The sequence below is a fragment of the Nomascus leucogenys genome, chromosome 3 (assembly GCF_006542625.1).
Source record: "Nomascus leucogenys isolate Asia chromosome 3, Asia_NLE_v1, whole genome shotgun sequence".
Taxonomy (NCBI): Eukaryota; Metazoa; Chordata; class Mammalia; order Primates; family Hylobatidae; genus Nomascus; species Nomascus leucogenys.
Genome location: NC_044383.1, coordinates 140,953,022 through 140,976,542, shown reverse-complemented (window position 1 = coordinate 140,976,542; position 23,521 = coordinate 140,953,022). Strand labels below are relative to the sequence as shown.

Here is a 23,521-nt window from a genome sequence, read left to right as displayed (position 1 = left end):
ATCACCTGAGGTCAGGAGTTCAAGACCAGCCTGACCAACATGGTGAAACTCTCTCTCCGCTAAAAATACAAAAATTAGCCAGGCATGATGGTGCATGCCTGTAATCCCAGCTACTCAGGAGGCTGAGGCAGGAGAATCGCATGAACCTGGGAGGTGGAGGTTGCAGTGAGCCGAGATTGTACCATTGCACTCCAGCTTGGGCAACAAGAGTGAAACTCTGTCTCAAAATAATAATAATAAGAATACCTTCTTTATGTTCTCTTACTTCATGCAGCTTTGTTTTCTGATTACCCCAAAAATGTACAGCCATTATTTAAATGAAAGGGATAAATATGGCTGTTGATTCAATGATTGTGGGAAGGCAGTCACAAGGAAATGAGATGCTAGGGACCAACATGAGGAGCAGAGAATTCCAGGGAATAACAGGACAAGCAAACAGCCTTCCTTTAGCTTCTCTGCACATGTCCTGCTAAGGAAACTCCAGAGTGTTTGGATAAGGTTCCATATAAGCGCTAATCAAAATAAATACATGGACCCTATTATGTGAAACCTGTCCTCAGATGCATAGCCCATCATTAATTAAGGTAGCTGTTTTTATAATTTATAGTGAGGCCACACAGCACAAGCTCAGTGAGACTATGAGCTCTGGAATCACAATGAAAGGGTGGGAATCCTGCTTCCATTACTCTCTAGCTGTTTGATTCTGGACAACTATTAGCATTCTGGTGGCCACAGCTTCCTCATGTGTAAAGGGGTTAGTAGCTACCTCATGGGGTTGTTGTAAAGAGGTATTGGTCTGGCACAGAGGCTCATGCTGTAATCTCAGCACTTGGGAGGCCAAGGTTGGTGGATTGCTTTAGCCCAGGAGTTCAAGACCAGCCTGGGCAACATAGTGGGACCCAGTCTGTATACAAAAATTAATTAATTAATTAATTAATTAATTTTTATTTTGAGATGGAGTCTCACTCTGTCATCCAGGCTGGAGTGCAGTGGCATGATCTCGGCTCAGTGCAACCTCTGCCTACCAGGTTCAAGTGCTTCTCCTGCCTCGGCCTCCCAAGTAGCTGGGATTACAGGTGTGTGCCACCACACCTGGCTAATTTTTTATACTTTTGGTAGAGACGGGGTTTTACCGTGTTCACCAGGCTGGTCTCGAACTCCTGACCTCAAGTGATTCGCCCGCCTCAGCCTCCCAAAGTGCTAGGATTACAGGTGTGAGCCGCCATGCCCAGATGTATAAAAATTAAAAAAATAATTATCCAGGCATGGTGGCACATGCCTGTAGTCACAGCTACTCGGGAGGCTGAGGTGGGAGGATCACCAGAGCCCAGGGAGGTTAAGGCTGCGGTAAGCTGTGATCACACCACTGCACTCCAGGCTGGGTGACAGATGGGTGACAGAGCGAGACCCTGTCTCAAAAAAACCAAAAAAAAACAAAACAGAGTTACTAAGATAACACACATAAGGCATTTACTAGATTCCCCAGGCCTATAACAAGTACATCTTTTAAAAATGTTAACATCATTAATGTTTGAGTATCAAATTTTTCACATTTTCCAAAATTATAAGTAGGCTTTATATGTAATTTACTGTATATATAAAACTCTGAGAATTCACGAGGGTTTTGAAGGAGGTGATTTTTCAATTTTAAAATAAACTGGCCTGTATGGGCTTTCAAAAATTGCACTGCATATTAAAAATAAATAAAGTCCCTAAAATGGCCTATTAAAAAAATTGCACTGTATCATGCTGTGTCCTGGAATTCCTGAATTTCTCTGTGGAAATTGGAACCATTTATAAAAATTAAATGCAACTGTGCCCTAAATACCAATATATCTCCCACATATAGGTGTTTATACTTTCTCAGCCGTCTAGTTAGTCTCTTTGTGAAAAGCTTTCTTAATTACGTGAAATTAGCCACTTACCATGTGAAGAATGCACCAGAAAAAAAGCAGTCAGGATTTCCATTTCACAGGAAATTTTCTGAAAGGCCTGAGATCAGAACCAGGAAATAAGTGCAATAAAGAAAGCCAAGACATACTGAGAGGTGACAGCGTGCTGGCAGCCCTCGCAGCCCTGCTTGCTCTGGGCACCTCCTCTGCCTGGGCTCCCACTTTGGCGGCACTTGAGGAGCCCTTCAGCCCGCCACTGCACAGTGGGAGCCCCTTTCTGGGCTGGCCAAGGTCGGAGCCGGCTCCCTTAGCATGCAGGGAGGTGTGGAGAGAGAGGCACGAGCGGGAACCAGGGCTGCGCTTGTGGGCCTGCTGGAGTTCCAGGTAGGCGTGGGCTTGGAGGGCCCCGCACTCGGAGTGGCCAGCCGGTCCCCGGCAGTGAGGGACTGGGCCAGCAGCTGCTGTGCTTTTCTCACCGGGCCTTAGCTGCCTCCCCGCGGGGCAGGGCATGGGACCTGCAGCCCGCCATGCCTGAGCCTGCCCCCGGCCCCGCCGTGGGCTCCTGCGGGGCCCAAGCCTCCCGGACAAGCACAGCCTCCTACTCGACTGCGCCCAGTCCAATCGACCACCCAAGGGCTGAGGAGTGCGGGCACATGGCGTGGGACTGGCAGGCAGCTCCACCTGCGACCCCAGTGCGGGATCCACTGGGTGAAGCCAGCTGGACTTCTGAGTCTGGTGGGGACTTGGAGAACCTTTATGTCTAGCTAGGGGATTGTAAATACACCAGTTGGCACTCTGTATCTAGCTCAAGGTTTGTAAACACATCAATCAGCACCCTGTGTCTAGCTCAGGGTTTGTGAATGCACCAATCCACACTCTGTATCTAGCTACTCTGGTGGGGACTTGGAGAACTTTTCTGTCTAGCTCAGGGATTGTAAATGCACCAATCAGCACCCTGTCAAAACAGACCACTCGGCTCTCTGTAAAATGGATCAATCAGCAGGATGTGGGTGGGGCCAGATAAGAGAATAAAAGCAGGCTGCCGCAGCCAGCAGTGGCAAGCCGCTGGGGTCCCCTTCCACACCGTGGAAGCTTTGTTCTTTCGCTCTTTGCGATAAATCTTGCTGCTGCTCACTCTTTGGGTCCACACTGCCTTTGTGAGCTGTAACACTCACGGCAAAGGTCTGCTGCTTCACTCCTGATGCCAGTGAGACCACGAACCCACCGGGAGGAAGGAATAACTCCAGACGCGCCACCTTAAGAGCTGTAACACTCACTGCGAAGGTCCACAGCTTCACTCCTGAGCCAGCAAGACCAGGAACCCCACCAGAAGGAAGAAACTCCAAACACATCCGAACATCAGAAGGAACAAACTCCGGATACACCGCCTTTAAGAACTGTAACATTCACCATGAGGGTCCACGGCTTCATTCTTGAAGTCAGTGAGACCAAGAACCCACCAATTCCGGACACAATACCATGAGGAGGCTCTTGTGTTGCTCCTAGTCTCTCCACAGCCAGAGAGGCTGCATGCTGCAGTGCGTTCTAGCACTGGTATTTCCTCCTCACAGACACAACAGTTTGTCTTATGAAGTAATTATTAGTTCACATTTCTGCCGACCATCTGTGAAAAATGTTTCAACCTGCCCCTTTGGACAGGAGACATTCCCTCCTCCTAGCGTCACACGTGTGGTTTAGCTCACTGCTAAACTTGCCCTCCAAATTCTTTGGGTGGTACTCTATGCAAATAATGAAATAAAAAACAGTTTTGTTGTGTGTTATTCTAACTTAGTGATGACCACATGGAAGGTTCTAGTGATGGAGAAATGCATGTAGAAGACCAGACAGATCCTTTTAGACATAAGGAAGAGAAACAGCCGGGTGTGGTGGCTCATGCCTGTAATCCCAGCTACTGGGGAGGCTGAGGCAGGAGAATCGCTTGAACCTGGGAGGTGGAGGTTGCAGTGAGCTAAGATTGCGCCACTGCACTCCAGACTGGGTGACAGAGCGAGACTTTGTTTAAAAAAAAAACAAAAAACAAGCATTCCCCCCTGTCATTATTGTACAAAATAAGTTTAAGAACATTATTTTCAGAGCGTTCTTGTCAAAATCAGCGCAAAGACAATCCATCAGTTGGTCAAACCAAAGAAACCTGATCCAATGTTTGGGGCTGAGAGGCTGGTATCAGGCAGGTCTATGATTAATTTTACTTTGCAACACATAGTCTCTGCCCCTAAAAGGCAATAAACAATGATATGATATACCTGTTCAATGTTCAGCTGGTTGTGCCAAGGACCTTCCTCAGGTCATTGGACTGTTCTAATTTCTGCTTTCCTCATATGCAAAATGAAGGGTTGGACTCAATGATCTGTAAGTAGCTTCTCAGCTTAAAAAAAATCATGCAACTTGGCTGGGCGCGGTGGCTCATGCCTGTAATCCCAGCACTTTGGGAGGCCGAGGTGGGTGGATCACCTTAGGTCAGGAGACCAGCCTGGCAAACATGGTGAAAACCTGTCTATACTAAAAATACAAAAATTAGCTGGGCATGGTGGCAGGCACCTGTAATCCCAGCTACTCAGGAGGCTGAGGCAGGGGAATCACTTGAACCCAGGAGGCGGACGTTGCAGTGAGCCGAGATCACACCATTGCACTCCAGCCTGGGCGACGAGAGCGAAACTCCTTCTTAAAAAAAAAAAAAAAAAAAAAAAAAGCCGGGCGCGGTGGCTCACGCTTGTAATCCCAGCACTTTGGGAGGCCGAGGCGGGCAGATCACGAGGTTAGGAGATCGAGACCACGGTGAAACCGCGTCTCTACTAAAAAATACAAAAAATTAGCCGGGCGTGGTGGCGGGCACCTGTAGTCCCAGCTACTGGGAGAGGCTGAGGCAGGAGAATGGCGTGAACCCAGGAGGCGGAGCTTGCAGTGAGCTGAGATTGTGCCACTGCACTCCAGCCTGGGCGACAGAGCGAGACCCCGTCTCAAAAAAAAAAAAAAAAAAAAAATCATGCAACTCGTACCACCTAACTTTGTTGGCACAGATATGTTAAGCAGGTACCTTCAGTGCTGGCCAGTACTTTTATTCTTTCTTGTCTGTGCCACCCTCCCAAATATTACACAAACACTGTCCACCAGTTTAGAGGCAGAAGGAAAGAAGAAATAAGAGTAGCAAAACAGAAACATGTCTTAGGTAAATTATGTCTTTAAACTCTAGTTTTAATTATTTTTTCTTATCTTCTTCCTTCTGTTGAATAATGTTCTTTCTTCTGTTACATAGTGATTGAGTCCATCATCTTTAAGGCATTTGTTTATGTATTTATTTTTATGTATTTATTTGAGATGGACTTCTCACTCTGTCACCCGGGGGGAGTGCACTGGTGTGATCTCGGCTCACTGCAACCTCTGTCTTCTGGGTTCAAGTGATTCTCTTGCCTCAGCCTCCCAACTACTGGGACTACAGGTGCACACCACCATGCCCGTCTAATTTTTGTATTTTTGGTAGACATGGGGTTTCACCATGTTGGCCAGGCTGGTCTCGAACTACTGACCTCAGATGATCTGCCTGCCTCAGCCTCCCAAAGTGCTGGGATTACAGGCGTGAGCCACCACACTCGGCCATTTGTTTATTAATTCATTTATTCAACACTTAGGAGTGTGCAGTATATTTTGGGAAACAGCTGAGTGTTGAGACTGTGGAAATGGGCAAACGCCCTGACCACATGTGGTTTTCCCTCTACTAAAATCTACATTTTACCCGAAATAGTTCATTCACAGCATTTTCTAGGCTCCTCCTCCTGAAAGGATGATGTAGAAAACATTTTAAAAACATAAAAGCCAAAAAAAAAGCCGTATCTGATTGCTAAATCTCAAACCTAAATTTTTGAAAGGCAAATTTTACCCAAAGAATATTTCAGGCTATGCTCAGTGGCTCACACTTGTAATGCCAACACTTTGGGAAGACTAGGCAGAAGGACCACTTGAGCCCAAGAGTTTGAGACCAGCCTAGGCAACATAGCGAGACCCTGTTTCTACAATTTTTTTTTTTTTTTTTTTGAGATGGAGTCTCACTCTCTCATCTAGGCTGGAGTGCAGTGGCGTGATCTCAGCTCACTGCAACCTCCGCCTCCTGGGCTCAAGCGATTCTCCTGCCTCAGCCTCCCCAGTAGCTAGACTTACAGGCACGCACTACCATGACCAGCTAATTTTTCTACTCTTTTTAGTAGAGACGGGGTTTCACCATGTTGGTGGCCAGCCTGGTTTCAAACTCCTGACCTCAAGTGATCAGGCTGCCTTGGCCTCCCAAAGTGCTGGGATTACAGGCATGAGCCACTGCACCCAGCCTTCGTTTCTACAAAATATTTTTTTAAATAAAAAATAAAATTTTTAAAAAGAACATTTCAAACTAATTTTTCCCCTAATCATACTGGAAGGTTTTTAATAACAACATTAATGAAAGGGTTATTATATTTTCAAAAATTCTTCTAGTTCCATTGATATGGCTTAAATATTTTAAAGTGATTACCTGGATGTGTCAGCTTCCACCTATATCTTGGATTTTAGCATTTGGATTTGTCTTCGGGATCAAATTTATATTCAGGAAAGAGCTCTAACATAAGGTTGCTTTGCCAAACAATTGTTCATCTCACATGATTTGAGTGGATTTTTAGTTAAGAGTTGAAGATGAATCTCCATAAAAATAATGCAGACATCTTTTCCCCAAAGAAGAGCTCATCAGACTCTGCGCTTGTTTTATATGGCGAGACCTTTAGTTAGTACTGGAAGGCCTCCCTTCGCTACACTTAGGTGTGAGACAGGCTTTCTGTGCTGTTTGTCTTCCTTATGTCTTTTTTTTTTTTTTTTTTTTTTTTTTTTGACAGAGTCTCACTCTGTCGGCCAGGCTGGAGTGCAGTGGCACGATCTCGGCTCACTGCAACCTCTGCCTCTTGGGTTCAAGTGATTCTCCTGCCTCAGCCTCCCAAGTAGCTGGGATTACAGGCATCCGCCACCGTGCCTAGCTAATTTTTGTATTTTTAGTAGAGAAGGGGTTTCACCATATTGGCCAGGCTGGTCTCGAACTCCTGACCTCAAGTGATCCGCCTGCCTCGGCCTCCCAAAGTGCTGGGATTACAGGTGTGAGCCACCGTGCCCAGCCAGAATGCTTGTTAAAAATGCATAATTCTGGCTGGGTGTGGTGGTGGGCGTGTGTAATCCCAGCTACTCAGGATGCTGAGGCATAAAAATCGCTTAAACCTGGGAGGCAGAGGTTGCAGTGAGCCCAGATTGCGCCACTGCACTCTAGCCTGGGTGACAGAGCAAGACTTTGTCTCAAACAAGCAGAAAATGCATATTTCTGGCCCCACCTCCTGAGATTCTAATTCTGTGGATCTGAAGCAAGGGTAAAGAATCTGAATTTTGACAAACACATCCAGGTGATTTGGATGCGAAACCGAACACTGAGAAACAGGGTCTTAAAGCCCCTCTCCTCCACCCAGACCCACCTCCCAGGAACAGGATGGAAAGCACCACTGACGGATAGGTGGAGCTGCCGAAATGAAGTCTGACACGTGTGAGTATCATGTGTGTATCATGCTTTGAAGAACACTACTGCGTCATCGCCATTAGAATAACATATACATAACTATAAATAATGGCATGCAGGTGACAAGTGCTATATTCAAATCATTATTTTTCTTAACGATTTCTTTTTTTTTTTTTTGAGACAGAGTTTTGCTCTTGTTGCCCAGGCTGGAGTGCAGTGGCACGATCTCAGCTCACCGCAACCTCCACCTCTCGGGTTCAAGCGATTCTCCTGCCTCAGCCTCCCAAGTAACTGGGATTACAGGCATGCACCACCATGCCCGGCTAATTTTGCATTTTTAGTAGAGACAGGGTTTCTCCATGTTGGTAAGGCTGGTCTTGAACTCCCGACCTCAGGTGATCCGCCCGCCTCGGCCTCCCAAAGTGCTGGGATTACAGGCGTGAGCTACCGCGCCCGGCCTTCTTTCTTTCTTCCTCCCTCTCTCCTTCTACCCTGCCCTCCCTCCTTTCTTCCTTTTCTTTCCTTCTTCCTTTTTCTGTGGGCCTCTTGAAAGAATCACAGGATCGACAATCTCAAAGAAATATTTAGCTAGCAAAGCTTTCTGTGGATAGCTTTGGTCTTCTCTCAAGTCTGTCACTGTCTCAAACTTGGCCCTTTGCAATCAATGTAAGAGATGCAGGTAAGTTATTTTAAAAAGCATAAAGAAACAAAGAGAAACTTCAATAATGAACCCTCGCTAAGATAGCTGCACTTAACCGTTAATCTGAAAAGCATCACCCGACCCGATGGGAACCTGCAGAGAGTGTGACCTGCCACCCACAGTATCAAGTATTAGCCTCAGCCACCAAGATAGTCTTGGTTCAGGACATCGAGCCATCATTATACTTGAAATATATGCTATGGAATGACTTCTGGACTCTGAACACAATTATAACATTCACCAAGTCTGCCAAGTTTACCACAAGAAAAACATGTAGTTTAAATATTAAACAACTCAGGCCAGGCACAGTGGCTCATGCCTATAATCCCAGCACTTTGGGAGGCCAAGGCAGGCGGATCACCTGAGGTCAGGAGTTCAAGACCAGCCTGACAAACATGGTGAAACCCCATCTCTACTAAAAATACAAAACTTAGCCAGGCATGGTGGCTAATACCTGTAATCCCAGCTACTCAGGAGGCTGAGGCAGGAGAATCACTTGAACCTGGGAGGCAGAGGTTGCAGTGAGCCGAGATGGTGCCATTGCACTCCAGCCTGGGCGAAAACAATGAAACTCTGTCTCAAAAAAAAAAAAAAAAGAAAGAAAAAATTAAACAACTCAATTTCTTGGACAATCCCCCCCCTAAAGTATACCAAGAAATTCACTTGCAATCTGCAACCATTTATTTCACAAACAAGAGTGTGTTTCTGTTAAGGGGTCTCAAAGGTTATTCACCCCAGTAATAATATGGTCCCGTGGAAGCACCTTGAAGAACTGGATGGCTGCATTCCAGCCACAGAGCCATAAAGTTTAAAGTCCAGGAAGTGAGTTGATAACTCCATTTTAGTGTGCTGTTTTCAAATTCCCAGGTCAGCATTTGCTGGTGAGTTTCAACGGAGAATTCAAGAAGATTTGGAAGAAGCTCCAGGCTTGCTGCCTCTTGACTGTTTCAGAGTCATTCTGCTCCTGAGTGTCCAACATCTCCAATTATCCTCAGTGTCCCCATGCTGCCATCTGTGAATAAGCGCATTGATTTGTGGTAGGTAAATGCCAAGCACTCAATCCAGGAAATTGTCATCTGAATGATTTACACACATGCCCTGAGCCCCATCGGGCACTAAAGAGATGGATGCTTTGCGAGTAAATCTTGCATGCATTAACATTAATTTAAAATAATCCGAGTTGGCAGTCAAAAGCATACTTTTCAATAAGCAGCCAACTTTTCTTCTATTAAATCTTTAGGAGAATATATTACCAAGTTCTGGGAAATAGTATTTGCAAGAAGCTGAGCTTGAGTAGGTTTAAGACTTTAGCAGTGTTAAGCTGCCTGCCACAAACGTGTGACGTCCACGTGTATATGTGTGATCAGCACATCAGACTGTGTCAGAGCTTCTGTGGCCCCCACAGCTGTCTCTGTCCAAACACAACCACCAAGAGGGCTCAGGCCGCTCTGATGATGGTGCCGTCCTGCGAGGGGGACTGAGGAGCACTGCAGGGACAGAGGACAGGTTCAAAGTCTATGCAGAAGGAACCTGGACCGTGTGATCTTAGAGATCGGAATCCAGTGAGGCGATTAGATGGCGTAAGTGACAGTGTCAAGTAACAGCGGGTGGTCAGGTGCCAAAAGATTGGACAGAGCTGTGAGGAAGGAGAGGGCAATATGATGGCGTGAACAGGGAAGGTGGGACAGAGGTGACCTAGGCTCACCCTGAGCCAGGCAGAGGCCCAGGACCTGGAGAGGACAGGCGGGGCGTTTGAAGGGAGCAAAGGCTGGAACAGAAGTCATGATGGAATGTGGAGCTCCCTGAAGGTCAGCTGGGACTGCGTGTTCTCTACTGGAAAGCCCGGAGGCCAGAGGTCTCAGAAGAAAGGAGGAGAAGCAGCTAATGTTTTATAGGGATGAGCACAGAGGCTGGGCTCTGCAGGAAGGAGGAGCGCCAGCCTGGCAGTGGACAAAGCCTTCAGGATGCTGCTGACCTTTGGGTCCCTGGGCTCACTGATGGGTGGGTCCTCCCAGCTCTGCTCAAGGTCACCCATGGGGATATGAGACGAAGATATCAGAATTTTGATTTGGGCCAGGTGTGGTGGCTCATGCCTCTAATCCCAGCACTTTGGGAGGCCGAGGTGGGCAGATCACTTGAGGTCAGGAGTTCGAGACCAGCCTGGCCAACATGGTAAAACCCTGTCTCTACTAAAAATAGAAAAATTACCTAGGTGTGGTGGCATGAGCCTGTAGCCCCAGCTACTCGGGAGGCTGAGGCAGGAGAATCACTTGAGCCTCGGAGGCGGAGGTTGCAGTGAGCTGAGATTGCACCACTGTACTCTAGCCTTGGTGACAGAGAGAGGCTCCGTCTCAAAAAAAAAAAAAAAAAAGAATTTTGATTTGTTTTTACTTTTAAAAATCTCAACTTTTTGAGTTTCTATTTTACATATTTATTAGGTGGATGTAAAAGTGATTGCCTTTTTTGCCATTACTTTCAATGGTAAAAACTGCAATTACTCTTGGAGCACCCTAATAAATGGGACACATTAGTTTAACAGAAAGAGTATGTGAGGCTGGGTATGGTGGCTCACGCCTGTAATCCCAGCACTTTTGGGGGCCGAGGTGGGCAGATCACTTGAGGTCAGGAGTTCGAGACCAGCCTGGCCAACATGGTGAAACCCTGTCTCTACTAAAAATACAAACAAACAAACAAATTAGCTGGGCATGGTGGTGTGTGCTTGTAGTCCCAGCTACTCAGGAGGCTGAGACTGGAGAATTGCTTGAACCCAGGAGGCGGAGGTTGCAGTGAGCTGAGATCATGCCACTGCACTCCAGCCTAGGCGATAGAACTAGATTCCGTCTCAAAAAAAAAAAAAGAGTATATAATATGTAAACAATCGAAAATTGGGAGAGTGGAATATCTCTCAAATAAACTTTAAAAACTGGGGGAGCACATGCAAACACATTTAGTTAATGTGCATGAACAGAAGAGTCTGGGGGAAAATACTCTGCATGTAGGGGCCTGAACTAACAATGCTGGCCACTGAGGGGGTGAGAGCTACGAGAGGAAAAAGAAACTCCGTGAGCCCGGGGGTGCAGGAAATGGAAGGAAGCGTGGTATGAACCCCATCTCTCAGGCGTTTCATCTGGGGAATCAGATGAGGATGGCAGGAGTTGATCCCACAAGATGGGTCGGAGACCCCGGGACCAATGACCCCTGTGGAGGGCCCTCCAAACCAGAAGGGAAAGCGCCAGAGAGGTGAAAGAAAAATGAGAAATTCAGTGTCTCAGAGGTCGAGGGAAGAGAGACCTTCAAGGGGACAGGGTGGGCAACAGGACAAAGGAGCTCAGAGGGAACGATCCCGAGAAACGCCTCTTGGAATTCCACGAGAAAGTCACTGAAGACTTCATAAACGGCTTCAGCAGAGGGAAGAGTGTGGAGGCTGGACCGCAGGGGGTTAAGAAGGGAACGAGTGGAGAGGAAATCAAGGTACAAGGCTGTGTTTAGTTTTCAGCTGTTAAAATGTCAGTGTCAAAGTCAGAACTGTAGGTGTGGGAGGGTGTAATGTGAAGCTTTTTCTTTCATCTGGGACCCCAGAGGAATTCCCCATTACTATTTTAACAGTGGTAAGTGGTAGCTGTGGCTAGGGCAGTGGGACACGGTGTGGGAAATGGTGAGGCCATAAAGTGCCCCGTCCTGTTCCAGAACCCTCCAGACGGCTCAGGTTTGCTCTGTGAGTTTGTGTAGTAGAGAATATACGAGAGCTCGTGCCAGGCATGGTGGCTCATGCTCGTAATCCCAGCATTTTGGGAGGCTGAGGCAGGTGGATCACAAGGTCAGGAGTTAAAGATCAGCCTGGCCAACATGATGAAACCCCGTCTCTACCAAAAGTATAAAAAATTAGCAGAGTGTGGTGGCATGCACCTGTAATCCTACCCACTCAGGAGGCTGAGGCAGAAGAATTGCTTGAACCTGGGAGGCGGAGGTTGCAGTGAGCCAAGATCGTGCCACTGCCCTCCAGCCTGGGTGACAGAGTGAGACTTAATCTAATAATAATAATAATAAGAAGAAGAAGAAGAAGAAGAAGAAGAGTTCTAATTTTATAAAGGCAGAAGGGATACTTAATTCTCAAATCCATAGGTGATTAGAAGTCTGAAAACTTTCCCAAATATCATATCCTATTTGATATTTTAATGTCAGAAGATCTGAACAGAAATAAGTGGTAGGAAGAAGTGTTAATTATTTGACATCAGTATCAGACTCTCATTCACAAGCAGTTGGACATCTGGTCCCTCTCAGGTGAGATGTCTGCAGAAGTGACCGAGGTTTTTGACTCTTCTGATGGGTCTCTGGAAACCTGGGAGACACCACTCCAGTATTTTGGCTTTACCCAGGTACGAAATTGTTTACTATCCATTTGACAGTGTGAAAATAGGTTCAAAGCCACATGTGAGAACTAATTAATGCTTATAAAATTATTTGAGAGCCACAGATGAAAGGAGTAATTTAAGTGCAGAATATTATCATCTGCTAACGATGGAGTGCATTGAACTAACCAGATTCTCCCAGAGAATAACCTATATCCTACAAATAAAATCAGGAATTTGTTTGTTTGGTTGGGTGTTTTTCTGTTGTTGTTTCTTTTTTTTTTTTTTTTTTTCCAGATAGGGTCTCGCTCTGTCACCTAGGCTGGAATGCAGTGGCACGATCATGGCTCACTGTAGTCTCTGCCTCTTGGGTTTACAAGATGCTCCTGCCTCAGCTTTCCAAGCAGCTGGGACTACGGGTACGTGCCACCATGCTTGGCTAATATTTGTATTTTTTGTAGAGACAAGTTCCCACTATGATGCCCAGGCTGGTCTCAAACTCCTAAGCTCAAGCGACCTGCCCATCTCAGCCTTCTAAAGTGCTGGGATTACACATGCGAGCCACTGTGCTCAGCCAGAAGTCAGTAATTTTGGAAGCTGCATTACACATTTTAGGTGAAAAGCAATAATTACTGATAATTGGCCGGGCGCGGTGGCTCACGCTTGTAATCCCAGCACTTTGGGAGGCCGAGGCGGGCGGATCACGAGGTCAGGAGATCGAGACCACAGTGAAACCCCGTCTCTACTAAAAATACCAAAAAAAAATTAGCCGGGCGTGGTGGCGGGCGCCTGTAGTCCCAGCTACTCGGAGAGGCTGAGGCAGGAGAATGGCGTGAACCCGGGAGGCGGAGCTTGCAGTGAGCCGAGATCGCGCCACTGCACTCCAGCCTGGGTGACAGAGCGAGACTCTGTCTCAAAATAATAATAATAATAATAATAATAATTACTGATAATTATTCAGTAGCTGTTCTTTCCATTTCTAGAACTATCATAATAGTTCACATCCTTGGACATCCGTGGGCCTCCTAGACTCACAGACTCTCAGGGCTGGAAGGTTCTGGTGCTTTGATCCTTCAACTCCCTTCATGAGTCTTCCTCTGCGGCTGCCCAGGCACATGTGATACCTCCAGCAGGGGTCTCATTACCACCCATTCCCCTTTTCCTCTGTCTAAATCAGCTTGAAAAGTCTCATTTACCCTCTTCTGCATCTCTGCAAGCAGAGGCACATTTTAGGCTACTGCGCCCTAAATCTCCTCTCATATCCATCCCTGGTCATTCACGCCTCTTTTGCTAGATTTTTTGCACATCCTTTAAAAATCTTATTCCACTGCAAGGCTCCAGATTTTCTGCAATAATAACTTAGACATTTTTTTTTGCCACTGAGTGCTAGACTGACGAGGTCCTTTTTTGATCAATGAAATCTGATGTTATAATATCATTATTGACTCAGGCAAATCATGAACTGCTAGTACCAGTGAGTGCAACTGGTAAGAATAAAGTAATGATAGGGCGGAGTGTTGTGGCTCAGGCCTGTAATCCCAGTACTTTGGGAGGCTGAGGCAGGAGGATCACTTCAGCCCAGGAGTTCAAGACCAGCCTGGGCAACATAGCAAGACCCCATCTCTAAAAAAAAAATAAAACATTAGCCAGGCATGGTGGCTCATGCCTGTAGTCTCAGCCACTTGGGAGGCTGAGGCTGCAGTGAGCTGAGATCTTGCGACTGCACTCCAGCTTGGGTGACAGAGTGAGACCCCGTCTCAACAACAACAAAAGAAGAAAGGGGCCATAAGAAATAGGGCTTCATGGAAATACGTCTTGCCAAAGGGAGAAGAGGGAGAGTAAAGTGCAAAGACAAAGGAGAGAGACCAGGCACGGCAGCTCACGCGTGTAATCCCAGCACTTTGGGAGGCCAGTGCGGGTGGATCACCTGAGGTCGGGAGTTTGAAACCAGCCTGACCGACATGGAGAAACCCCGTCTCCACTAAAAATACAAAATTAGCCGGGCATGGTGGCGCATGTCTGTAATCCCAGCTACCCGGGAGGCTCAAGCAGGAGAATCACTTGAACCTGGGAGGCGGAGGTTGCAGTGAGCCCAGATCACACCATTGCACTCCAGCCTGGGCAACAAGAGCGAAACTCCATTTAAAAACAAAACATTAAAAAAACGAAGGAGAGAATGCCGTTTGGGAATTACTCAAGGCAGCTCTTTCCCTCTTTTTTTTTTTTTTTTTTTTTTTTGAGACTGGTTCTCGCTCTGTCACCCACCCAGGCTGGAGTGCAGTGGTGTAACCATGGCTTACTGCTGCCTCAACCTCCCCAGGCTCAACTGATCCTCCCATCTCAACCTCCCAAGTAGCTAGGACTACAGGCATGCATTGCCACTCTCGACTAATTTTTGTATTTTTTGTACAGACGGGTTTTGTCATGCTGCCCAGGGTGGTCTTTAATTCCTGGGCTCAAGTGATCTTCCCACCTCGACCTCCCAAAGTGCTGGGATAACAGGCATGAGTGACTGCTCCCAGCACCCTTCCCATCCTTGATCTCTCCATGCAGATGCTCAATGCGCTTTGAGGGGAGCCTCAATGTGCTCTGCAAACCCTTAAGTCTGTGAGTGCATGTGTGGCTATGGAGTAGGGGTTGCAGGTGAGTTTGCACACCTCAGGGCAAGAAGGGGCTGGCACTTACCTGCTTATTCTCCCTGGGCTCAGATGCTCAGGTAAGGGAGAAAACCCAGGCGGGCTGCTGTGGGGTTTGTGCCTAATACTAAGGGGTCTACCCCAGGGGCACACTCACAAAAATCTCATTCAGAGTTCAAAGAGGTAACAAAAGGAATGTGTGTGTGTACCGCATGCGCGCCCACAGTGTGAGTTCGGCACACATGAAGACATATGCCCATATGTTTACCCTCTCGAATTTTACAGTGCAAATTAGGAGGCTGGTTCTAATAACATGGCAATAAAACATCAAGCGTTTGTACTACGGTCTCTCACCAGGCATGGGAAAATGGTTTATCTTGGATCCTGGGGCAGCCACTAATATAATGAGAAAGTAATAGATGGAGGAACCATCCAGAAACAGTTTCAAGGCCACAGAATTTTTCTTCTTATCCACAACAAAGTCTCAAGAATGCAAGACCACGGGCACAGGCTGGAAAATTGCACAGAAGTGGAGTTCTCCTGATGGGAGAGATTCACACGGCAGCCTCGGTTCACAGAGGTTTCCTCTGGAATTTCTGTGTGTAGGGTTGTACAGGAAGCAGCTGAGTGGAGCTCTTGAAATGAGAGCACGTTACAGAAAGACTCCAAAACTATGCCTCTCATCTCACCTGAAGACAACCGCTCCTTTTTCATGCATTTGACAAGACCATTTTCATATTAGTCAGGCACTTAACTTTTATGTTCATATAAAAATTCAGTACTTTTACCAATAAAGTTTTGGTTTTGGGGTTGTTTATTGTTTTTGGTATAGTTGGGGGTTTTGCTGTGTTGTCCAGACTGGTCTCAAACTCTTGACTTCACACGATCCTCTAACCTTGGCCTCCCAAAATGCTGTGATTATAGGCAGGAGCCACCACATCGATCCTAACAAGAAGTGTTTTTGTGGGGTTCTTTTGTTTGTTTGTTTTTTAAGACAGAATCTTGCTCTGTTACCCACTGCGGAGTGCAGTGGCGCTATCATAGCTCACTCCAACCTCGATCTCCTGGGCTCAAGCGATCCTCCCACCCTCAGCCTCCAAGTAGCTGGGACCACAGGCATGCACCGTCACGCCCATCTAATTTTTCTTATTTTTAGCAGAGACAAGGGCTTGCTTTGTTGCCCAGGCTGGTCCTGAACTCCTGAGCTCAAGCAGCCCTCCTGCATTGGCCTCCCAAAGTGTTGCGATTACAGGCATGAGTCACGGTGCCCGGTCTAACAAGATGTTTCAAAAGAGCTTTTGCCGGGCGCGGTGGCTCACGCTTGTAATCCCAGCACTTTGGGAGGCCGAGGCGGGCGGATCACGAGGTCAGGAGATCGAGACCACGGTGAAACCCCGTCTCTACTAAAAATACAAAAAATTAGCCGGGCGTGGTGGCGGGTGCCTGTAGTCCCAGCTACTCGGAGAGGCTGAGGCAGGAGAATGGCGTGAACCCGGGAGGCGGAGCTTGCAGTGAGCCGAGATCGCGCCACTGCACTCCAGCCTGGGCGACAGAGCAACACTCCGTCTCAAAAAAAAAAAATAAATAAAAATAAAAAAGCTTTTTCAAAAGTATAGAAATTCAGGCAAATTGTTACCCCCCTACCCCTGCAAATTAATGAAAAGGAGGCACCCTTTTCAACTTACCTCAAAAATCAAACTGTTTTGGGGCCGGGTGCAGTGGCTCATGCCTGCAATCCCAGCACTTTGGTGGATCACCTGAGGCCAGGAGTTTGAGACCAGCCTGGCCAGCATGGTGAAACCCCATCTGTATTAAAAATACAAGAATTAGCCAGGCGTGGTGGTGTGCGCCTGTAATCCCAGCTACTCGGGTGGCTGAGGTAAGAGAATCGCTTGAACCTGGGAGGCAGATTGCAGTGAGCTGAGATTGCACCACTGCACTCCAACCTGGGCGACAAAGCAGGACTCCATCTCAAAAAAAAAAAAAAAAAAGAGAAAGAAAGAAAAAAAATCAAACTGTTTTGAGAAAAGTAGTTTTATTTTTTTACTAAAAAATTTGTTTTGAATAATTTGGTACATTGTCACAAGAATTCGTTGGATGTGTTGTGAACAAAATGGCTTAAGAAACACAGTTATGTTTCATGTTGATAGGCTGTCACAAGCCACACGTATGATATGTCTGAACTAATGGTACTCTTCTCTCTGCTCCCATGTCACATGACCTGCCTGTGACAATGCCACTTACATTGTCATTAGAGTTCCTGTGCCTAGCTACATGCCCCACCTCCAGCTTCCACCTCACTGAAAAGGTCTTGAAGGAGAAGACCAGGCTTTCTCCTCCTTGATTCCCCTAGAACCTGGGCCAGTGCCTTGAAGAGCGGTTCCATGAATGTCTGGGGAGGGTGTGGGAAATATGGTTGGACATGGGTAGGTTGGTGTCAGGTTACATGGGGATTTAGAACCTGGACTTGACCCATCCTGGGCCAGAAGGAGCCACTTAAGGTTTTTGAGCAGAAGGTGATATGAAAACAAATTGTGGGGTGGGTGTGGTGGCTCATGCCTGTAATCCCAGCACTTTGGGAGGCTGAGGTGGGTGGATCACGAGGTCAGGAGTTCAAGACCAGCCTGGCCAATATGGTGAAACCCCATCTCTACTAAAAGATACAAAAATTAGTGGGGCGTTATGGCACAAGCCTGTAGTCCCAGGCTGAGGCAGGAGAATCGCTTAAACCTAGGAGGCGGAGGTTGCAGTGAGCTGAGATCGCACCACTGCACTCTAGCCTGGGTGACAGAGTGAGACTTGGTCTCAAAAAAAAAAAAAAAAGGAAAAGAAAACAAATTGTGTTGAAGTCCAGAAATGGGGCACTGGAGCGGGAGCCCAGAGCAGAAGCTATTGCCAGAGGTCACAAGGACAGAGACTAGAGGCAAATCCAAAGGATTTTCAAACAAAAAGCAGAACTAGGTGTCCCTTTCCAGGGGAAGAAGGATATGGAAGGGTCAAAGTTGGCTCTAGAGGTTGGAGGGCTGAAAGAGGTGCCCTCCTAACAGATACTAGGGCGAGGATTTGGGGCAGGGCAGAGGTGGGGGAGATAAGTTCACTGTTGGTCATGTTCAGTTTGAATAGATCCCCCAGGGTGCAATGTCCGGGCAGTAATTATAACTCAGAAGAGGAGTCAGGGCTGAAGATTCAAATCAGCAAGTCACCCTTGCTTGCAGTGACTTCTCTGAAAAGAGAAAATGCTTCACCAGAAGAACAGGGGAGAGCTCTTAGGTATGTCCCCAAAATCTGCTTGCTAGGGTGGGATGAGTCACCCGGAAGGACCTGCCCAGGTGCTAAGGAAACTGGGAAGGGCTAGGTCAGGTAAGCCTGAGGGAGCAGTTTCCTGAAGAGGGGTGGAAGAGGAGGCAGTAGGATCTCCACAGTGACAACTTCGGAAGGAAGGAAAAGTAGAAGGACCAAGGAAAGACAAGGTGGTGTTTTTAAAGGAAGTCATTCATGCATGGATGGCAGACAAGACTGCAGCAGAGCAGCTGGGGCAGATGCCAAACCACAGAGCACAGACGAAGAAGAACGAAAATGTGAAAGAGCAGGAAGCAGTGGCTGGAGATGACACTTCTGAGGAGGCGGTTTGGAAGCTACAGGAAGCAGTGGCTGGAGGTGACGCTTCTGAGGAGGCAGTTTGGAAGCTACAGGAAGCAGTGGGATAAAGGAGGGGGTGATCGTCATCCTGAGCATCCTTGCCAAACACACTCCTGCCCATTGCACACGCTGAGATGTGCACCCAGCTCTCTTCTCCAGAGAGAGGTCCACATGGCACACATCTGAATGGCCCAGACTTCTGGACATGTGGTCCTCTGTGCCCAAGGCCTCCGGGGTACCTAGGGAAACACGCTGGCTGCCTTATGAGCATGTGAAAGAAGCCTGGGTGCCAGGCCTGAGCACTGGGCATTTCTTGGCATTCGTGCTGCTCATGGGGATTGTGTACAGAGAGCAGACTGGGCAGGAGGACCAGCAGGCGCACACAGAGGCCACCTCAAAGGGACATGGCAGCAGTACTGTGAGTCCCTTGCTCTCCTCATGAGTGAATGCAGCTTTGGGCAGCATGATTGAGTCCACCCAAATCTAAGCACATCTGTTGAGACTGCTGGGGAGCCAGTCATGGGACACAGACTCTGACGTCTCCTGAGTCGAAAGAGATTCGGGCTCAGAAGCTTCATCCTCAGCACCCCCTTCACATTCTGGAGGAAGCTGGGGGGAATCCTCTCCCACTGCTATCTTCATGTGGCATGGATACTGTAGAGGAATAGGAATGGGGGTCCCTGAAGGAAACTATTCTATAGCCAGAGCTTTGGAAGCCTTCAAATGGCCTACAAGCTTAGAGGCATCTGGAATCAAAGCAGTAGTGACACCTTCCTGCCCTGTTGATTCTATTTAATGAAGAATAACTATAAAGAGAGCAAGATGGCCAAATAGAACCCTGCAGCTATCATCCCACCCTGTCCCCCCCAACCCCACGCCTCAAGAACACCAAATTGAACAATTATCCACACAAGACAGCACCTTCAGAAGAACCAAAAAATAAGGTGGGCAATCACAGTACCTGGTTTTAACATCATATCAAGGAAGAAGCACTGAAGAGGGTGGGAAAGACAGCCTTGAATTGCCTACACTACCCTTCCCCCTTGCCCTAGGAGCGCAGCATGATGCAGAGAATCTGTGTCCTTGGAAGAGGGAGAGGGAAGTGATTATGGAGCTTTGCATTGCAACTCAGTGCTGCCCTGATACAGTGGAAAGTAACACAGGGCAGAATTAGGCTGGTGCCCATGTAGGGAGCATTTAGACCAGTCCTAGCTGGAGGAGAAGGGTTCATCTCGATAGTCAGAACCGGAGTTCCAGCAAGCCCTGCCGCTGCAGGCTCAAGTGCTCAGGGGTACTAAATAAACTTGAAAGACAGTTTAGGCCGCAAGGACTGCAATTCCTGGGCAAGTCCTGGTACTGGGCCGACCTTGGAGCCAGTAGGCTTGGTGTGCATGCAACCCTGTGAAACACTAGCTGATGTGGCCAAGGCCCGTCCCCCAACCCCAGGCAGCACAGCTCACAATTCCAAGAGGAGAGGAAAGAGTAAAGAGGACTTAAAGAGGACTTTATCTTGCAACTCGAATACCAACTTAGCCACAGTAAGACAAAGCACTAAAGTCCTGAGGCCCCCATTCGAGGCCATAGCTCCTGGGTGACATTTCTAGACCCACCCTGGGCCAGAAGGGAACCCACTGCCCTGAAGCAAAAGACAGTCCAAGAAGAATTCACCACCAGCCAACTAAAAAGCTCTTGGGCATTGAATAAATATCAGGTCCCCACAGGCCTTGGGTGAGACCCAGTATTGCGTTGGCTTCAGGTGTGAGGTGCTGGCTTAAGGTGTGACCCAGCACACTCTCAGTAGTGATGGCCATGGAAGTGCTTGTGTCACCCCTCCCCCAAATCTAGACAGCTCAGCATGGAGAGAGTGATCCCATTTGTTTGGTGTAAATTAAGAGAAGGGTACAAGAGACTCTGCCTGGTAATCCAGGGAATTCTCTTGGATCTTATCCAGGATCACCAAGGCAGTACCTCTACGGGTCTGCAAAAGTTACACCGTTATTGCGCTTGGGTTGCCTTGTAATACACATATGACTGCAATGACCGAAGAATTAGATCACAACACTCAATTCCCTTTGAATATTTGGAAAGCCTTCTCAAGAAGGACGGGTACAAGGAAGTCCAAACTGTGAAGATTAGAATAAATACCTAAATCTTTAATATCTAGACATCAACAAACATCCACAAGTATCAGGACCATCCAGAAAAACATGACCTCACCAAATAAACTAAATAAGACACCAGTGACCAATTCCAGAATGATAGAGATCTATGATCTTTCAGACAGAGGATTCAAAATAGCTGTTTTGAGGAAACAGCAAAATCCAAGATAACACAGAGAAGGAATTCAGAATCCTATCAGATAAATTTAACGAAGAGATTGAAATAATTACAAAGAATCAAGCAGGAATTCTGGAGCTAAAAATTCAATTGACAAACCGAAGAATGCATCAGTCTCTCAACAGCAGAACTGATCAAGCAGAAGAAAGAATTAGTGAGCTTGAAAACAGCCTATTTGAAATTACACAGAAGAGTCAAAAGAAAAAAGAATAAAAAATAATGAAGCACACCTACAGGATCTAGAAAATAGCCTCAAATGGGCAAATCAAAGACTTATCGGCCTTAAAGAGGAGGTAGAAGAGAAAGACTGGGGTAGAAAGTTTACTTAGCAGGGTGTGGTGGCTCATGCCTGTAATCCCAGCACTTTGGGAGGACGAGGTGGGTAGATCATCTGAGGTTAGCAGTTCAAGACCAGTCTGACCAACATGGTGAAACTTCATCTCTACAAAAATTAGCCAGGCAAGATGGCGTGTGCCTATAATCCCAGCTACTCAGGAGGCTGAGGTGGGAGAATGACTTGAACCCGGGAGGTGGAGGTTGCAGTGAGCCGAGATGGTGCCATTGCACTCCAGCCTGGGTGACAGAGTGACACTCAGTCTCAAAAAAAAAAAAAAGTGGGGCTAGGTGCGGTGGCTCACGCCTGTAATCCCAGCACTTTGGGAAGCTGAGGCGGGAGGATCGCCTGAGGTCAGAAGTTGGAGCCAGCCTGACCAACATGGAGAAACCCCTTCTCTACTAAAAACACAAAATTAGCTGAGTGTGGTGGCACATGCCTGTAATCTCAGCTACTCGGGAGGCTGAGGCAGGAGAATCACTTGAACCCAGAAGGCAGAGGTCGCGGTGAGCCGAGATTGCACCATTGCACTCCAGCCTGGGCAACAAGAGCAAAACTCTGTCTCAAAAAAAAAGAAAGAAAGTTTATTCAAAGAGATAATAACAGAGAACTTTCCAAACATGGAGAAAGATATAAAATATTCAAGTACCAGATTACAGAACACCAAGCAGACTTAACCCAAAAAAGACGACCTCAAGACACTTAATAATAAAACTCCTAAAGGTCAAAGATAAAACAAAGTTCCTAAAAACAGCAAAAACAAACAAACAAACAAAACAAAACAAAAAAGAACTATAAGGGAGCTCTAACATGTCTGGCAGCAGATTTCTTGGTGGAAACCTTACGAGCCAGGAGAGAGTAGCATGACACATTTAAAGTATTGAAGGAGAAAACTTTCATCCTAGCATATTATATCCAGTGAAAATATCTTTCTTTTCTTTTTTTTTTTTTGAGACAGGGTCTCACTCTGTTGCCCAGACTGGAGTACAGTGGCGCAATCTCAGCTCACTGCAACTTCCACCTCCCAGGCTTGAGTGATTCTCCTGCCTCAGCCTCCCGAGTAGCTGTGATTACAGGCGCACGCCACTACCACCCGGCTAACTGTTGTATTTTTAGTAGAGACAGGGTTTCACCATGTTGGCTAGGCTGGTCTTGAACTCCTGACCTCAAATGATCCACCTGCCTCGGCCTCCCAAAGTGCTGGGATTACAGGTGTGAGCCACAGTGCCCTGCCAAAACTATCTTTCAAACATGAAGGAGAAATAAAGACTTTGCCAAACAAAAGCAGAGAGATTTCGTCAACACCAGATCTGTCCTGCAAAACATGCTAAGGTGAGTTCTTCAATCTAAAGGGGGTGTTAATAAGCAGTGAGAAATCATCTGAAGGTATAAAACTCACTGGTAACAATGAATACACAGACAAATGCAGAATATTATAACACAGTTATAACGTAATTGTGGGATGTAAACTACTCATATCTTGAAAAGGAAGACTAAAAGATGAACCTATCAAAAATAACAACTACAACAACTTTTTAAGACATAGAAAGTATAATAAGATATAAACAGAAACAACAAAAAGTTGACTGGGCATGGTGGTTCACGCCTGTAATCCTAGCACTTTGGGAGGCCAAGGCAGGTGGATCACTTGAGGTCAGGAGTTTGAGACCAGCCTGGCCAACATGGTGAAACCCCATCTCTACTAAAAAAATACAAAAATTAGTGGGGTGTGGTGGCATGAGCCTGTAATCCCAGCTACTCGGGAGGCGGGGGCACAAGAATCGCTTGAACCCAAGAGGCGGAGGTTGCCGCCAGCCCAGATCACGCCACTGCACTCCAGCCTGGGTGACAGAGCAAGACTCAGTCTCTAAACAAATAAATAAGAAACAACAAAAAATTTAAAAGTTGGGGAAGTAAAGTGTAGAGTTTTCATTACTTTTCTCTTTGCTTGCTTGTTTTGCGATCAGAGTTAAGTTGTCATCAGTCTAAAATAATGGGTTATAAGATGTTATTTGCAATCCTCATGGTAACCTCAAATCAAAAAACCTACAATAGGTAGGCAAAACAAGAAATTAAAATATGCTTCCAGAGAAAAACA

At 46.8% G+C, this 23,521-nt stretch overlaps 1 protein-coding gene across 2 annotated transcripts in view; it reads right to left on the bottom strand.

Moving 5' to 3' along the window:
- Positions 1–8,776: 8,776 nt before the first annotated feature.
- SCAF8 (SR-related CTD associated factor 8) overlaps positions 8,777–23,521 on the bottom strand; it is a 230,891-nt gene continuing 216,146 nt past the window's right edge. Inside the window, exon 23 of one of the 2 annotated variants that reach the window (XR_004029401.1) lies at positions 8,777–9,140. The gene's annotated coding sequence lies outside the window, so the exon portion shown is untranslated. The remainder of the gene's footprint in view (positions 9,141–23,521) is intronic. The other variant, XR_004029400.1, reaches the window with a different exon arrangement.